The 14,475-nt window shown below is 39.6% G+C and overlaps 1 protein-coding gene across 1 annotated transcript in view; it reads right to left on the bottom strand.

The window, feature by feature from the left end:
- Positions 1-14,107, bottom strand: part of LOC100875947 (uncharacterized) — a 112,411-nt gene extending 98,304 nt beyond the window's left edge. The window contains exon 1 of the mRNA XM_012291315.2: positions 9,984-14,107. The gene's annotated coding sequence lies outside the window, so the exon portion shown is untranslated. The remainder of the gene's footprint in view (positions 1-9,983) is intronic.
- Positions 14,108-14,475: the final 368 nt, after the last annotated feature.

The raw sequence follows: 14,475 nt of genomic DNA, 5'->3' as shown, positions 1-14,475 counted from the left end.
AGGGTAGTAATCCAACGCGTAGTGAAGGAACGTATGGTAATCTAACGCGTGGTTTTCTAATGGGTAATAATCCAACGCGTAGTAAAGCAACGTGTGGTAACTCAACGCGTGGTTATCTAATGGGTAGTAATCCAACGCGTACTAAAATAACGTGTGGTAACCCAGCGTGAAGGTATTTAATGGGTAGTAATTCAACGCGTAGTAAAGTAACGTGTGGTAACCCAGCGTGAAGGTATCTAATGGATAGTAATCCAACGCGTAGTAAAGTAACGTGTAATAACCTAGCGCGTGGTAATTTAATGAATAGTAATCCAACTCGTAGTAAAGTAGCGTGTAGTAATCTAGCGCGTGGTTATCTAATGGGTGGTAATCCAACGCGTAGTAAAGTAACGTATGGTAACTCAGCGCGTGGTTATCTAATGGGTAGTAATCCAACGCGTAGTAAAGTAGCGTGTAGTAATCTAGCGCGTGGTTATCTAATGGGTAGTAATCCAACGCGTAGTAAAGTAGCGTGTAGTAATCTAGCGCGTGGTTATCTAATGGGTGGTAATCCAACGCGTAGTAAAGTAACGTATGGTAATCTAGCGCGTGGTTATCTAATGGGTGGTAATCCAACGCGTAGTGAAGTAACGTGTAATAACCTAGCGCATGGTAATTTAATAGATAGTAATCCAACGCGTAGTAGTCTAACGTGTGATGATTTCATGCATAATAATTGAGAACACAGTAATCTAATACGAGTAATCTAACGTGTATCTATATGGTAATCTAACGTAACAGTTTAACGCTCAATAATCTAGCACATGGTAATCTACAATCATCTAACGTGCATCGACTTAACGCATAGTAACACATGGCAATTTAACGTCCTGCAACGAGTAGTTATTTAGCGTGTGGTAATCTAACGCGATAGAATGCATAAATCCGCAAATCGTGCAGGGAAGGTATTGAAATTCTTGAGATCCCCGATACCGGTTTTATGTCCAAGGTGAAGAAACATACGATTTTCTGTAATCAGTGAAATAACGCGAGGATAAAGGATCTTACGACAGCAAAAAGTGATCAATACGTCTGTGCTCGATAAAATTGGAATTATAGATAGAAACATTGTTGGGCAAATTCAATTCGAGTTGACGATAGCCTCAGACCACTTAGCAAAACAGCAAAATACCGAGAAACATTATCGGCCAACTCTTTATCGAGCATTCCGCAGATAAGACGACCTCTCTATTGGTTCTGCATGGCGTACGGCGCCTATGGAGCTTTTAAAAAGCATTTTACAGTAACACAGGTGTATCGTACATCGCTATTTGAACAGCTCTTATCGCACGTGAAAATTTCGATAAAACTGGAATCTTCATTTCGGTGCAGAGGTAACGTGAACGGGAGTTTCGTAAATGGAGAACCGATTACAACATCGATTATGTCAGGATCAACTTCCTGTATTTTTTTTCATAGATTCGCGAAGATAAGTTGTCGATACCTTATCGTTCGACAATTTTAAATCGATCGCAATTTTCCCATTAACATTTTTTTCAGACAGTTATCGATCGATAGTGGAACGATAAATTACATTTATCATATAAGCTTGATATATTTATTTATCCAAACAGAATGTCGAGTGACACTTGGAAAAATAAACAACTTCTGTTTGGAATATTTCATAAATAAACAATGTAAATGCCGAGTCACTTTGTGAGTAATATTTTCTTTTTCATAAACAAACATAATTATACTTCTATGTAATATACATGTGATAACATCCACTATGTATACAGAGAAGATACAATTTCATATTAGAAGATACAAGAAACTGGTTTCGATAACTCTTGTTTTGATAATTGATCATTTACCCAGTTACGAAGGGAAATGCGCGCGCATTGTCCCGTTTTATCCGCGCGGCGCGAGTTCAAAGCAGCGTTTTCGCGGGAACTGTAGTCCGCCGTAAAGCCAGGACGCGTACGAAAATAGTCGTTATTTGGACGACGACAGCTAGTGGGCAGAGTCCCATTCTGGTGTTCCTGCCACTCCGATCTCGCGTGGATATCTCTGTTGCAACGTCGTGAAAAGGAAGGGACCCTAGCCAGAGAGTTCTGCTACGTTTCAAATGTCCCGGGCTCCTCGGGCGCATTCCTGTATAAACACGAACGGAAATATACACTGTGATTCCACCGTGTGCCTTCGGCTCCATTCAGAGAGCGCGTGGTTAGCTTCATTCACAGCTAATCCCCACCCTCTTCGTCGTTCTCTCTTTCTCTCTCTTTAACGCTACTATGTGCTGCCAGACGCACGGTCGTGCCTAAACAACCGACCGCTTAGATCATTCGAAATTAGATGGACAATCCGGAGGGTGCCCCGTGGTTCGATCCACGGTCTACTACACCGGCGGAAATGACTGCGAAAACTGTAAACCCTCGTTTACAGTCCAACTAATTTCGAACTAGTTCGTTCAACCTCGAACGATCAAGTATATATTGCCTAGGGACATGTTGATAGATAAGAAGAGGCTGCTGATTTTTACGAACCTGAAAATCTAACGAAAATTTAAGGACTGACCAAGGAAAAGTTTCGAAGGTAATTAAATCGACTGTTTGATATCGAATCTCGTAAAGTCGATGTACCTTCGATGTATACTCTACGCATCTGGTCCCGGTACCGATGGACGCCACTTCAAACGGCTACGAAAGTAAACTTCACGAGTTTCGAACAAGTTTTAAAACTACTAGACCCGATGGTTTCCCGGTTACGTAGAGAGCTTTCATCTTCGAAAATAAGAATAAACCGCGACCGGAACCAGACACCACGAATAAGTAGATAACTAATCCTTAAATAAGTTATTGTTAGGTAAACACCGCGGAACATTTACTGTCCCATGGAATGTGAGCCGATGATGCGCGTGTTAATCGTCAAACCTGATTTCCGTGTTGTATTTACACGGTAAATTTGAAGAGGCGCAGACATGAAATAACCGTTTATATAATTATGCGCTAAAACGGCGAAAGATTTTACGTAATATTTCTTGATCGAATGTGTTCAAGGTTTGTATATGTGACATTATAAATTCTTTTTAAAATATGGTTCCTGAAGTGATGTCATTGGAACTTGAAACTTGGAAATTTAAAAAGTGTACCTCAACCAGGTGATACCAGGTTTGTATATACTCGACGTGACATTATAAATTCTTTTTAAAATATGGTTCCTGAAGTGATGCCATTGGAAATTGAAATTTGGAAATTTAAAAAGTGTAACTCAACAGGTGATACAATATATCTGGTGTCATACGACTTAAAGTTCTCTAAGTTTTTTAATTCTGAAAATAGAGAGAAAGTAAAATGGTTACTTTCTCTATTTGCAAGATTGTTAGTGTCGTTGCGAAACGTGTAGTACACGAGTGGGTTATTTTATTGGACATGCTTATCGTGTGGCTGGGACCACTACGATGACAAAAAGGTTCGATCTTCTTCTACAGAGCCATCGATTATCGTGCTTTCCACATTAGCATTGCTCACCGAACCTCGACGTCTAGACGCACGCTTGTCGGATGTGCACTTCATTGAACCCCCGGGTATCTCGTGTATACGTTTACTTGCTTGTCTTTCGTAAGCATCGTGCAAATACTATACGAAGAAAAAGACGAAAGCACGCTGATCGAGCTTGGCCTGCTCGCGCAGGGTGCACCGTTCTTGTCCAACTTACGTCTCTTGTCTATGAAACTTATATTGAAATTATGACTTTATAACATACTAAATGGCACCAGTTCCTATTTGATGTGGAACGATTAATTAGCGGAAAGGAGTTTCTGATGATTAGGGTACAACGACCTACAGAGATACTGGGAATTCTTGAAGAAATTTAGGAAGTTTTACATTTAATTTTAAAATATAAAAGGTATGGACATAGATATTTTGATGTGAATTTTCAAATTTATGGAGTTATAGATTATTGGATTTTTAAATTTGTGGATTTCTAAATTTCTAAACCTCCACATTTCCAAATTACTTATGAAAATTTCATGTACCTACATTTGTATATTTCCATATTTTTTTACCATATATTCCATATACCGCTTGTGTTCGTTTATATGCATATTTTTGTATTCCACATTTTAATATCTCCACATTACTATATTCCAGTATTTCACAAAAAACATCTACACCGTCTGTGATACAACTTTCTCGAATAACATATCGACGGAAAAATTATCGAAACCTTGAATGGAACACAACAAGGCAGACACTCGGCAGTTCATTAAGAATCACCGTCGACACCAAATTAATATTTAAATTCGTTTAATTCTCTACCGGTAGGTTGACCCCGATAAGAATATCAAATTGACAACATTTTTCAGATATTCGAAGACCAATAAGAGCGCGATCACTACGCATGCGCAGACGCGAGAGCGACTAGCACCTAAGCGCGTATAATTCTCGTGCTCTGATTGGTCGGTGTTTTTCCTTAATAATTCAAAACCGAAGCTTCAAATCCCATTTTTGCAAGGGGAAATTTTATTCAAAATCTCGTCAGCTACCTCCCATTTCAGGGGGTAGCTTCCTCCACTAGTTATGAAACACCCTGTATAAACGTAAGGTCCAAGGTAACGAATGCTACTTGAAGAACACTACTACTAAAAATTGAATCAATTGAATAAACGTCCACAGCCAGAAAATAGTACAATTGTTCAAAACATATTGTCCACCACATTTTCCACTTTTAAAGATATTTAAAGCGACTTCAACCTTAACTCTAAGCTCGAGCCACAGCAGATTGTTGCAATTATTATTAAACACCTCCAAACGAATTCAAGGAACGATCCCGAAGGACCTAACAGGAGGGACAGGTTCTCGTAATAAATCGCGGTCGTGCGAAGAAGCCGCGCCATGCAATCAAGCAGCGTCTGCAATCTGAGAAGAGGTGCACGTACGCGTACGTGGGGACGAGGACCTGCCGAAATTACAGCTATTATCGCGATAAAGGTGAGAACCAGTCGCTGTTTGTTTAACCTGATCGGAAATCGGCGAGAGGTCGGAGCGTGATCCTCCGTTGTTGGCGCAACACCCTTGCAAGACGAAGACGAGAGATACTAGCCGGGAACTTGTTAAAAAGGGAAAAGAAAATCTACTCTTCTCACCCCGAAAACTGGGCGGGTATTCGCGTTTAACCCGCGAATTAACGGGGCGTGTCTCGGTGAAACGCGGTAAGACCACGATTTACACTCTCGCGTTTCATGCTCTCCACCTCTATCCACCATTCATGATACCGAACCTCGCCTGCTCGATTTGCGCACGCGAATTTATTGTTTCTTATACCGATATTAACCGACGATCATTATCGACGCGTATCCAATCTGTTCGCACGTGCAGCACCCCGTTTCGCTTCCATTTCTTAACCCACGGGATCGAGTTTGTTACGCGGAGTATTTCTTTGTTTTTGGGTGATAAAGATGTTACCTGACAGATTCACTTTTATTCACTTTTTGTGGGTTATGTAGAGATTTTCTGGGGTGGATATTAAGATCTGAGAATTTGGGGTTTTAGCAATTTGGGGAAGTAGGAAATTGACGATGTTGAGGTTAGGAGACTTTGGAGATGTGGACATTTAGAGATTTCTGAAGCTACTTGGATGGAATGAAAGTTTGGGTACATCAAACTTGGGGACACAGTAATTTGGTACCTTAGCATTTGAAGACCTGGAAATCTGGAAATGTGAAAATGAGGGAGTCTAGGAATTTGCAGGTTTACTTTGCGAATTTAGGTATTTGAGATATGCAAGATTGGAGGGTCTACGAATATAGGACTTTAGAAATTTAAAAACATAACAATTTAGAAATGTGGAAACTTTGAGGGCGTTGATATTTAAGTACCTTGATATTTACAAACTTAAAGATCTGGAAATATAGGAAACTGGAAATAAATCTTGAAGTTTTTCCTTTCAAAAAGTTTCATAATATTCATATACACTTAACTCATTCTACTATACAGTACAATAGACATAAATGAATAAAACCTGCAAGTACGTTAGCAAAACTGGTACCAAAACCGACTATGTACACGAATACAAAATGTCCTCTATCCTGCGACAGTGTACCCAAAGAAAATAACGATAACCATCGAAGAGCTAATGGGATAGGAATTCGAATGTACGGAAAAAATTAGCGTCGTGTTAGTCGAGCGTTAAAAGGACCGAAAATTGTCATCGACCTTAACGTTGACATAAGAATTACTTCCTGCTAACATAAGACAATTGTCGTCAACGGTGCGATGGAACTTGAACATATACAAATATATCCAGGGTAAAAACTCGTGATAATTGTATAACAAATATTACGTGGGTGAAATAAAAACCGACAATGAAGTCAAAGTTTGAAACATGGAAATGTGCTTATCGTGTTCAAAGCGGTGCTGATGAAATAGTGTGAGGCGGGAAGTGTACCACTGACGTAACTAGGTTGTTGGAGTCATTATACGTTTTAGGGTACTTAATTATTAGATGTTCAAGGTTCATGAATTTTTAAATTTTCAAGCTTTTAAATTAATAGTTATGTAGTTAATAGTTAGTTATATAACTAAGAATTGAATTTTGTAAGTTCATAAATGAGCTAATGATTATATCAGTCGAGGTCCTTATAAGGGAAATCAATCAGTCAATCAAATTTATAAATTCTCAATCTTGAAAGTTTTCAACTCTTCAATTTCTGAAACTATCAAATTCTCAACCATTTAAATTCCTTATATCTATACCAGTTAAGGCTTCAAATTTTCAAATTTGTAAATTCTGAAACTCCCAATCCCTCAAATCTCCAAATTCTGATATTTCTATGTTTGTAAACCCCAATTTCTGAAACTTCCAAATTTTCATACCCCCAAATTTCAAACTTCCACTCCCAAAATTCTTAAATTCCTAAATTCTTAAATTCCAAATCCTCAAACTCCTAAATTCTTGAATTACTAATTTCTCAAACCCCAAATTATCAAATTTCTAATTTCTCAAACCTCCAAATACTCAAACCCCCAAATACTCAAACCCCTAAATTCTCAAATTTCTAATATCTCAAATCCCCAAATACTTAAATCTACAAATTCTCAAATTTCTAATTTCTCAAACCCCCAAATACTCAAACCCCCAAATTCTCAAACTCCCAATTTCTCAAACCCCCAAATGTTCAAACCCCCAAATTCTCAAATTTCTAATTTCTCAAATCCCCAAATACTCAAATCCCCAAATTCTCAAATTTCTAATTTCTCAAACCCCCCAATACCCAAACCCCTAAATTATCAAATTTCTAATTTCTCAAACCCCCAAATACTCAAACCCCCAAATTCTCAAACTCCCAATTTCTCAAACCCCCAAATACCCAAACCCCCAAATTCTCAAATTTCTAATTTCTTAAACCCCCAAGTACTCGAACCCCCAAACTCTCAAACTCCCAATTTCCAAACCCCAAATACTCAAATCCCCAATTTCTAATTTCGCACATCCTTCTCCCAAGAAAACATTTTAATACTCCGTCCACAAGAAATGAAGCTCCTTCACATATCGATACTTCACTAATCCCATCACATACACATTAAAATACCTATACTTTTGAAGTATTGCACGCTCAAACACCAAACTGTTAATTTATTCGAATATGCAATCTAATCGAAGTGCGTTGAAGTGCGTACAATACCTACGACTACAAGAATTTCGCAATAGGTAACGATTGAATACCTTTGGATACATTTGAAGTAAGTACATATAGGCTGCTAACGTCACTCTTATCGTGTATGGTAATTCATGGTAATTTTGCGCCGCGGCGGCATCGTAAGTGGAGTAATGGCTAATCAACAAAGCATCGCAGTGAGTGTACGTGTTTCGCGAAAGGATACTTATCATGATAAATAATCACAGGGAACTGTGATCTTGTATGGATATTCGCAGAAATAAATATCGATGACAAAATAGCAAAAATTGATGTGGGGTTGATTGTAGCTTTCAACTTGCTGGTTAAGATTAACGATTTTATTTTTATTTACATTGCGAAATATTTAGAGAACATTTTTTGGAGGCGAGTATGGGATATGGGTGGTTTTAGAGCGGCAATATGATGAGAGGGAATAAGTGGGGAGAGTATTTTGAGATACAAAGAGTGAGGACACATTGTGTGGTAATGTAATGGAGATTAAGTGGGAAATTAGGAATTTGGAAATTTGAAAATTCGAAATTTAGAGTTTTGGAAAATTGAAATTTGGAAATTTAGGAGTTGGGGAAATTAGGAATTTGGAAATTTAGAAATTGAGGAAATTAGGAATTTGGAAATTTAGGAGTTGGGGAAATTAGGAATTTGGAAATTTAGAAATTGGGGAAATTGGAAATTTGGAAATTTAGAAATTGAGGAAATTGGAAATTGGAAATTGGGGAAATTGGAAATTAGGAAATTTAGAAATTGAGGAAATTGGAAATTGGGGAAATTTAGAAATGGGGGAAATTGGAAATTGGGAAAAGTGGAAATTAGGAAATTTAGAAATTGGGGAAATTGGGAAAAGTGGAAATTAGAAATTTGGGAAACTTAGAAATTGGGAAAAATGGAAATTAGGGAAAGTGGAAATTGGTAAAAGCGGAAATTGGGAAATTTAGTAATGGGGGAAATTGGAAATTAGGAAAAGTGGAAATTGAGGAAATTGGAAATTGGGGAAATTGGAAAAATGAGGAAATTAGAAATTGGCAAATATAGAAATTTGGAAAATTACTAATTTGAAAATTTACCGATTCGAAAAATTTAAGATTCAGAAATTTTCACCCAAAAATTTCTAAATTTCCATTAAACATCACTCTAATTAAAAAACTCAGCACTCACAGGTAAGAATAACAATAACCTGGATTCTAATTGCTGAGTCATTAATGTGGCAACAGTGTGCGTGCTAGTTACAAGAACAAAGTTTTATTCATGCCAAGTTTCCTAACTTTTAATACCGTTGATTTTACGAGACAGACAGGAACGAAATAGAATGTTTTATTATGTGAAACGATGCAACGATGCGGAACACAAATTCGCCGAAACTTGAATAACAGAGTCAACGAACGAACGTTCATTCGCGTCGTGATCAGAATTTTGATTCCGTGTCTGGTGTATACTGACAGACGTTTTGTTCATGCCTTATGCGACACAATCTGTAATTAATCAGCGAACATCATTCCTACATATGTAATAAAACAGACCTCGTGTCAAAATGTGTTGGATACTTCAACGACAATGGATCTTTTGTTTTAACGATCTGTGACCTTTCAATCGATAAAACTGCGCGATTGCATTTGATTTGAATAATTCTTTACTCCTTAGCAAATGTGGTTTCAAACGTTTTCTTCCAGAAATCACACGATTCTTTAATAAGTTAATTCGATTCTTTGCGTGTAATTCTTCTTGGAATTTCGATCATTTAAAACTCCATTTCCGTCAAAAGTTCTTACAATAAATATAATTAAAAATTATATTTTGTATAACTATTTTAGTTAAAAAGTTATTACATTGAATATGAAGCACCACATAAATATTTTAAAATATTTAACAATAGATTACAAGAGTTGTTGCAACGAATACAGATCTTAATAAAATTTCTAATTAAATTATTCGATGTCTTTACGTTTGACTTTTGTATTTCCCGCGCATAAGAGTCATAAGCAATAAAGAAGAATATTAAATGTATGAAATAGAAGCTTTCTAAATACGGATATAAACTTTTCATTTATAAACACGTTCTGTGTCGTATTTCAAATAAAATGGTCGTGTTCCTAGTAGTTTGGTTCCACGGTAATAAGCGTAAATTGAAAAGCAACGTGTGGCCAGACTATATACAAACACAATCGGCCGTCTTACATAATTAAACATTAGAATGCAAATTCTGACCTATTTATACGATTCAGTCTAGAGAGCTTAATTCCACCGGGTACTGAATCAATCGGACATGCTTTCCAACTAATACATTCCAATTGTAATGGCGAGTACTCACCAAAAGCAGCGTCGCGCGAATTCCTACAGGTACCATTCGTAGAAAATTCGCCGCGAAAATCCACAGACGTTATTCTCAACACAAGCACGATGTTTCCTTTCGAGAATCTCTGGCGAAAACTTGTCGTTTTTCTTCACTGAACAATTTCACCATCGACACCTTTTCGTGGAAAAATATTCTTAACCCATTCAAAATTTTAATCCACTAATTTAATGAAACATTTGTTACAAACTTTAAATGCGGAACCATCGAGTTCTTTAATCGTTATTTTGTAAGTACTTAAACTCACAGGGGATTCGTTGAAAACGGTAAATGCAGAAATATGACTCGCGGTATTTCAGAAATTTTCCAGTCAGTTGACAATCGTCGTCAAGTAATTGCACTGCCGACACGTGCCTGCCACATTCGGGATCTAGGTAAACGGACCCCTCGGTAGGATACCGAGTAACGGTATTCGATGTTTCCTATTTTCACTGACAGCTGTGCGACAGTGTCACGAGAATTCCAGAAAGATAATCCCACAATATTTGAACGGTATCCTTCTATAACTTCTCAATTTCTTCGATCCGAAAATTCCTTTCCGATGCAATACGAAGCACGAGTCCACGAAACCATCAAAGTCTCGCATCCAAAAAATCACTTTCGCACTTTCTCCGGGAATTCTATCATCCGGTGCACACTTTACACGCCTAAACAGTTTTAAAAGGATCGGTAAGTTTAATAAAAATTCGCTGCATAATCGATCACGAAAGAGTTCTGCAAGGGTCACATGGCGTGCACTGTGCTCATCCTGGGGAAGGTGCAACACGTCACGTAGACGAGGAATGCATGTTGTGGCCCTCGGAGGCGTCAGTGTCGAAGCAGACCGAATTTCACGAACATGAACGACGCCCGAAGCGTCGTTCGGACGGATCGTTTGTTCGACGACGAAACAAAACGGAAAGAAAAGGCAGTGGGAACCGTCGAGTAGAAAGGTAAAGGCGAATCGGCGGATACAGGATTATCCGTAAGTGTAAACGCGCAACCGCTGTTCGCTTCTCAGTGGCCGTTGCTCCGTGGAGGCGCGAGACGCATAATTTGTGCGCATTACTGCCAAGATATATGACGTTCCGAGATGCTAACGACGAGAACTATACGTTACTTCCTTCCGATCCTGCGCGGCCACGAAACCTGCCCCCCAGCGGCAAAACGGAGTTTCCTTCGGATCTCCTGTAATTTTCGTTTCTCGGGATCGATCGCGATCCGATCGCTCGGCTTCGTTATCTAGTCGCTGATAACCGATTATTTTATACTCCGTGTCATTCGAGGGGATGATCGAGCGACGAGATTACGCGGAATGTTTATCATCGATCCGTTGTCATCGGATGGATTCTTCGGTTCGTGTTCGGCTTCGTTTCGAGCGCTCTGAATCCTCTTGCAAAACCTGTTACCTTCTTGTTGATCGTTCTAACGCGACCGTTGCGTCGCGCCTTTTTCATAAATCGCAGAATTCACCAGTCGGAATTTCCCGTTCTTGCATTCCGCTCTCCTCCGCTCCGCCATTATCGCGTTTGCACGAAATTCAAGACTCTTCACGCGTGGACACACGCATACGCGATGGTACAATTTCTTCTTGACGTTACGTAATACTCGTTCAGGTTGGTCCGAATAATTATATCGGAGGATAGAAATTAAACTGGCGCCACTCGCGATCTTTTCACTTCCGTCTATCACCTCTTGTCGTAACCGTCGTTGCTGGTGCACGTAACCGTTCCGAACGATTTTCCCATTTTCTCACGACGGCGTGCATCGATGTCGAAACTGAATCACCGATATTCCTTCTCGTAAAAACGCGCGTATCCGAATTGTCGGCGACCGCGTGCGTCGATAACGAAAACGAGCACGATCGGGAAAAGAGCGATCGAATTCCTCTCGAGGCATGAAAATAACGGAAGAATTACGTTTATCGAATCGATACAGATCACGGTACACATACTTCGATAACGGTTTATCTCCCAGTGTATATTAGTCGACGTATTCGTAGTCGGAGCACAAAAGCGAACATCGTAAGCAGAGTTTCTTTCGTTCGGGAAACGTCTCCGTGGTTTTCGGTGGAAAATACGGATATAACTGTGCCACGGAAATCTCACTGGTTCACCTTGAAACTGAACATTTCGTCTAACGTTCGATCGTCCATCCGCGTATAATCCGATGATCCGAGGGGGATTATTACGAAGAATCACCATATAAATTGACTATACGGACACGCTCGTTCCTCGAGTCTTCCGGCAAGTCTCCGGCATAAGATTATCGTGTAAACGAAACTCCATAAATCGATAACACCGAACATTTTCTTCCCTTCACACGACGCGTACGGGATCGAAACCGCGGAACTGCACTTGGCTCGATTTTCCCCGAGGATCCGTTTGACGGGTACGATCGCACGGCGAGCGAAACGGCGAGGATCGTCGAAAACGAATGAAGCGGAGCGTGGGTATCGTCTCCGGTAAGCCGAGACCGGCGCTCGCGCGGAAATCAAGAGTAACACTGACTCGATCGTCGAGTCGTCGAGCGATAGGTGGACCCGGCGTGCGAGTTGGTCCTCCCGCGTGGCGACTTCGGGGTGCGTGTGCGACGTGGATCAAGAAAACGTCAACGAATACCGTCCGTCCGGTGTCCTCGAACCGTTTACCGAGCGTCGATTCACCACCGCGTTTGCACTCTCCGGATGGTCTTAATTCGCGAAACTCTTCGGAGCTTTGAGAACTCCTCGAGCGTGCATCGGTTCGTCGGTCAGACGCGCGTGGTACCTCGGTTTTTCGAACGCAAGCGGAATTTCGTTCTCCAGCACCGTTCTCGTGTCGCAGGGTGTCTTCTTCGGGAGCGACGGCGACGGTAGAGTGTCGCGCAGGGTCGACGATGAATTTGAGCGTGGTATCGAGAATGTCGGGACGACGCATGGCCATACGGAACACCGTGAGGAGCGATGATCGCCGCAGACTGCTCCGAGCGAGAGCAGCGAGGCTTCTCCGCAGCGGCGAAACCGTGTGTGCTGCTGCTGCTGTCGGCTGCTTCTCCACCACGATTCGAGCACCACGCTTCTCGTGGCTCCACACCACCACGTAGAACCCTAAATCCTGCGTAACGCACGCCCCCACTCTCCCTCAAACCTTTCCCCACCACCACGCTTTCCTCTAACATCCCCGTTGCCGAAGATCGTCACGCGATTCCCTTGTCTCTTCGACTTTACGTTTTCACCCGTTTGTCTCTTACGCTTTAACTCTTTCGATGACGATACTCTTTTTCGGTAGCCTATCGATCACCGACAATTTATATGACCGAGATATCACCTCAGATTTTTACAATACGCCACTGCGTTATCAGAATTGCACAGAGTCAACATTTTTAGATGATTCATTGTTGTAGGAAATTTGGAGATCAACATACCATGCATTTTGTATTGATTTTAATTGCATGTATGGAACTAGAAGGAATCAGATTGAATAGCAATAAAAATGATCATACTAAAAGATGTGACTGATGTAATAAAATAAACGGGAGATTAGAAATCAACGTAGTAGACAACAGACTAGTGTGCTCTTCGACACCATGTACAGGCTGTCCCAGTTTTGTAAAACTTCTGGCTAAAATAACTTCATTTGTCATATTTACTGACGTACTTCTAAAAATCAAGGTGAATAATTTCTATTAAAAATACAATCTGCAGGTTAAAAAATAAGAGTTGTCTATTTATCAACGCAGCATCTGAAGAACGTCAGATCGACATCGACATGTTCGTATGGTTAATGTATTCAGAAATGAGTACAAAAATAAGAATAATATTTTTTCGTACCTTGCTTCGTTGTGAAAAGTGTTTAATACGTGTGTAATAAAATTTGCTTGCGACAGAAAAGCAAGTTTTCAACGTTAGAATATGAATCTGTGAATGCAAGTATTAGCATCGGGAAAATGTCAGATATTATTGTTCATGACATTGCTAATATATTGTCGACGTTGCTATCGATACTGGAATATGCAGTTGATATACTAGCACGATAGAAGTATGATAAATACGCATGTAAGCAGATAAATGTACATGCCATTAGATAAATATACAAGTAAACGGATAAATGTACATGTCAGTTGATAAATGTAAGTAGTATGACAATATGATAAAAGACACTGACTAATAATAATTTGAACTAACCATAATTATTACAATTCATTAAATCACATCTATGAATGATTAAATTAATACAAAAATGGTTCAAATTGTCATCTTTAATTTCTTATAAAAATACTTTGAAAAATTGAGTAAATTCTTCAAAAGAATTAAATTCAGTTTCATCAAAAACAGAATATAAAAAAACATGATTCTTTCGAATCACCGCACGGTGTACCACGAATTTTGTATCATCCAGTACATATTTTCCACCATGTATGTACTTTGATTGATAACAGTACGGCACCGATACTCACATGCATTAACAATACAAACATATCGATCTCGATC

Source organism: Megachile rotundata, chromosome 5 (genome assembly GCF_050947335.1).
Source record: "Megachile rotundata isolate GNS110a chromosome 5, iyMegRotu1, whole genome shotgun sequence".
NCBI lineage: Eukaryota > Metazoa > Arthropoda > Insecta > Hymenoptera > Megachilidae > Megachile > Megachile rotundata.
The sequence above is the reverse complement of the archived record's forward strand: the minus strand, read 5'-3'. Positions and strand labels throughout refer to the sequence as shown.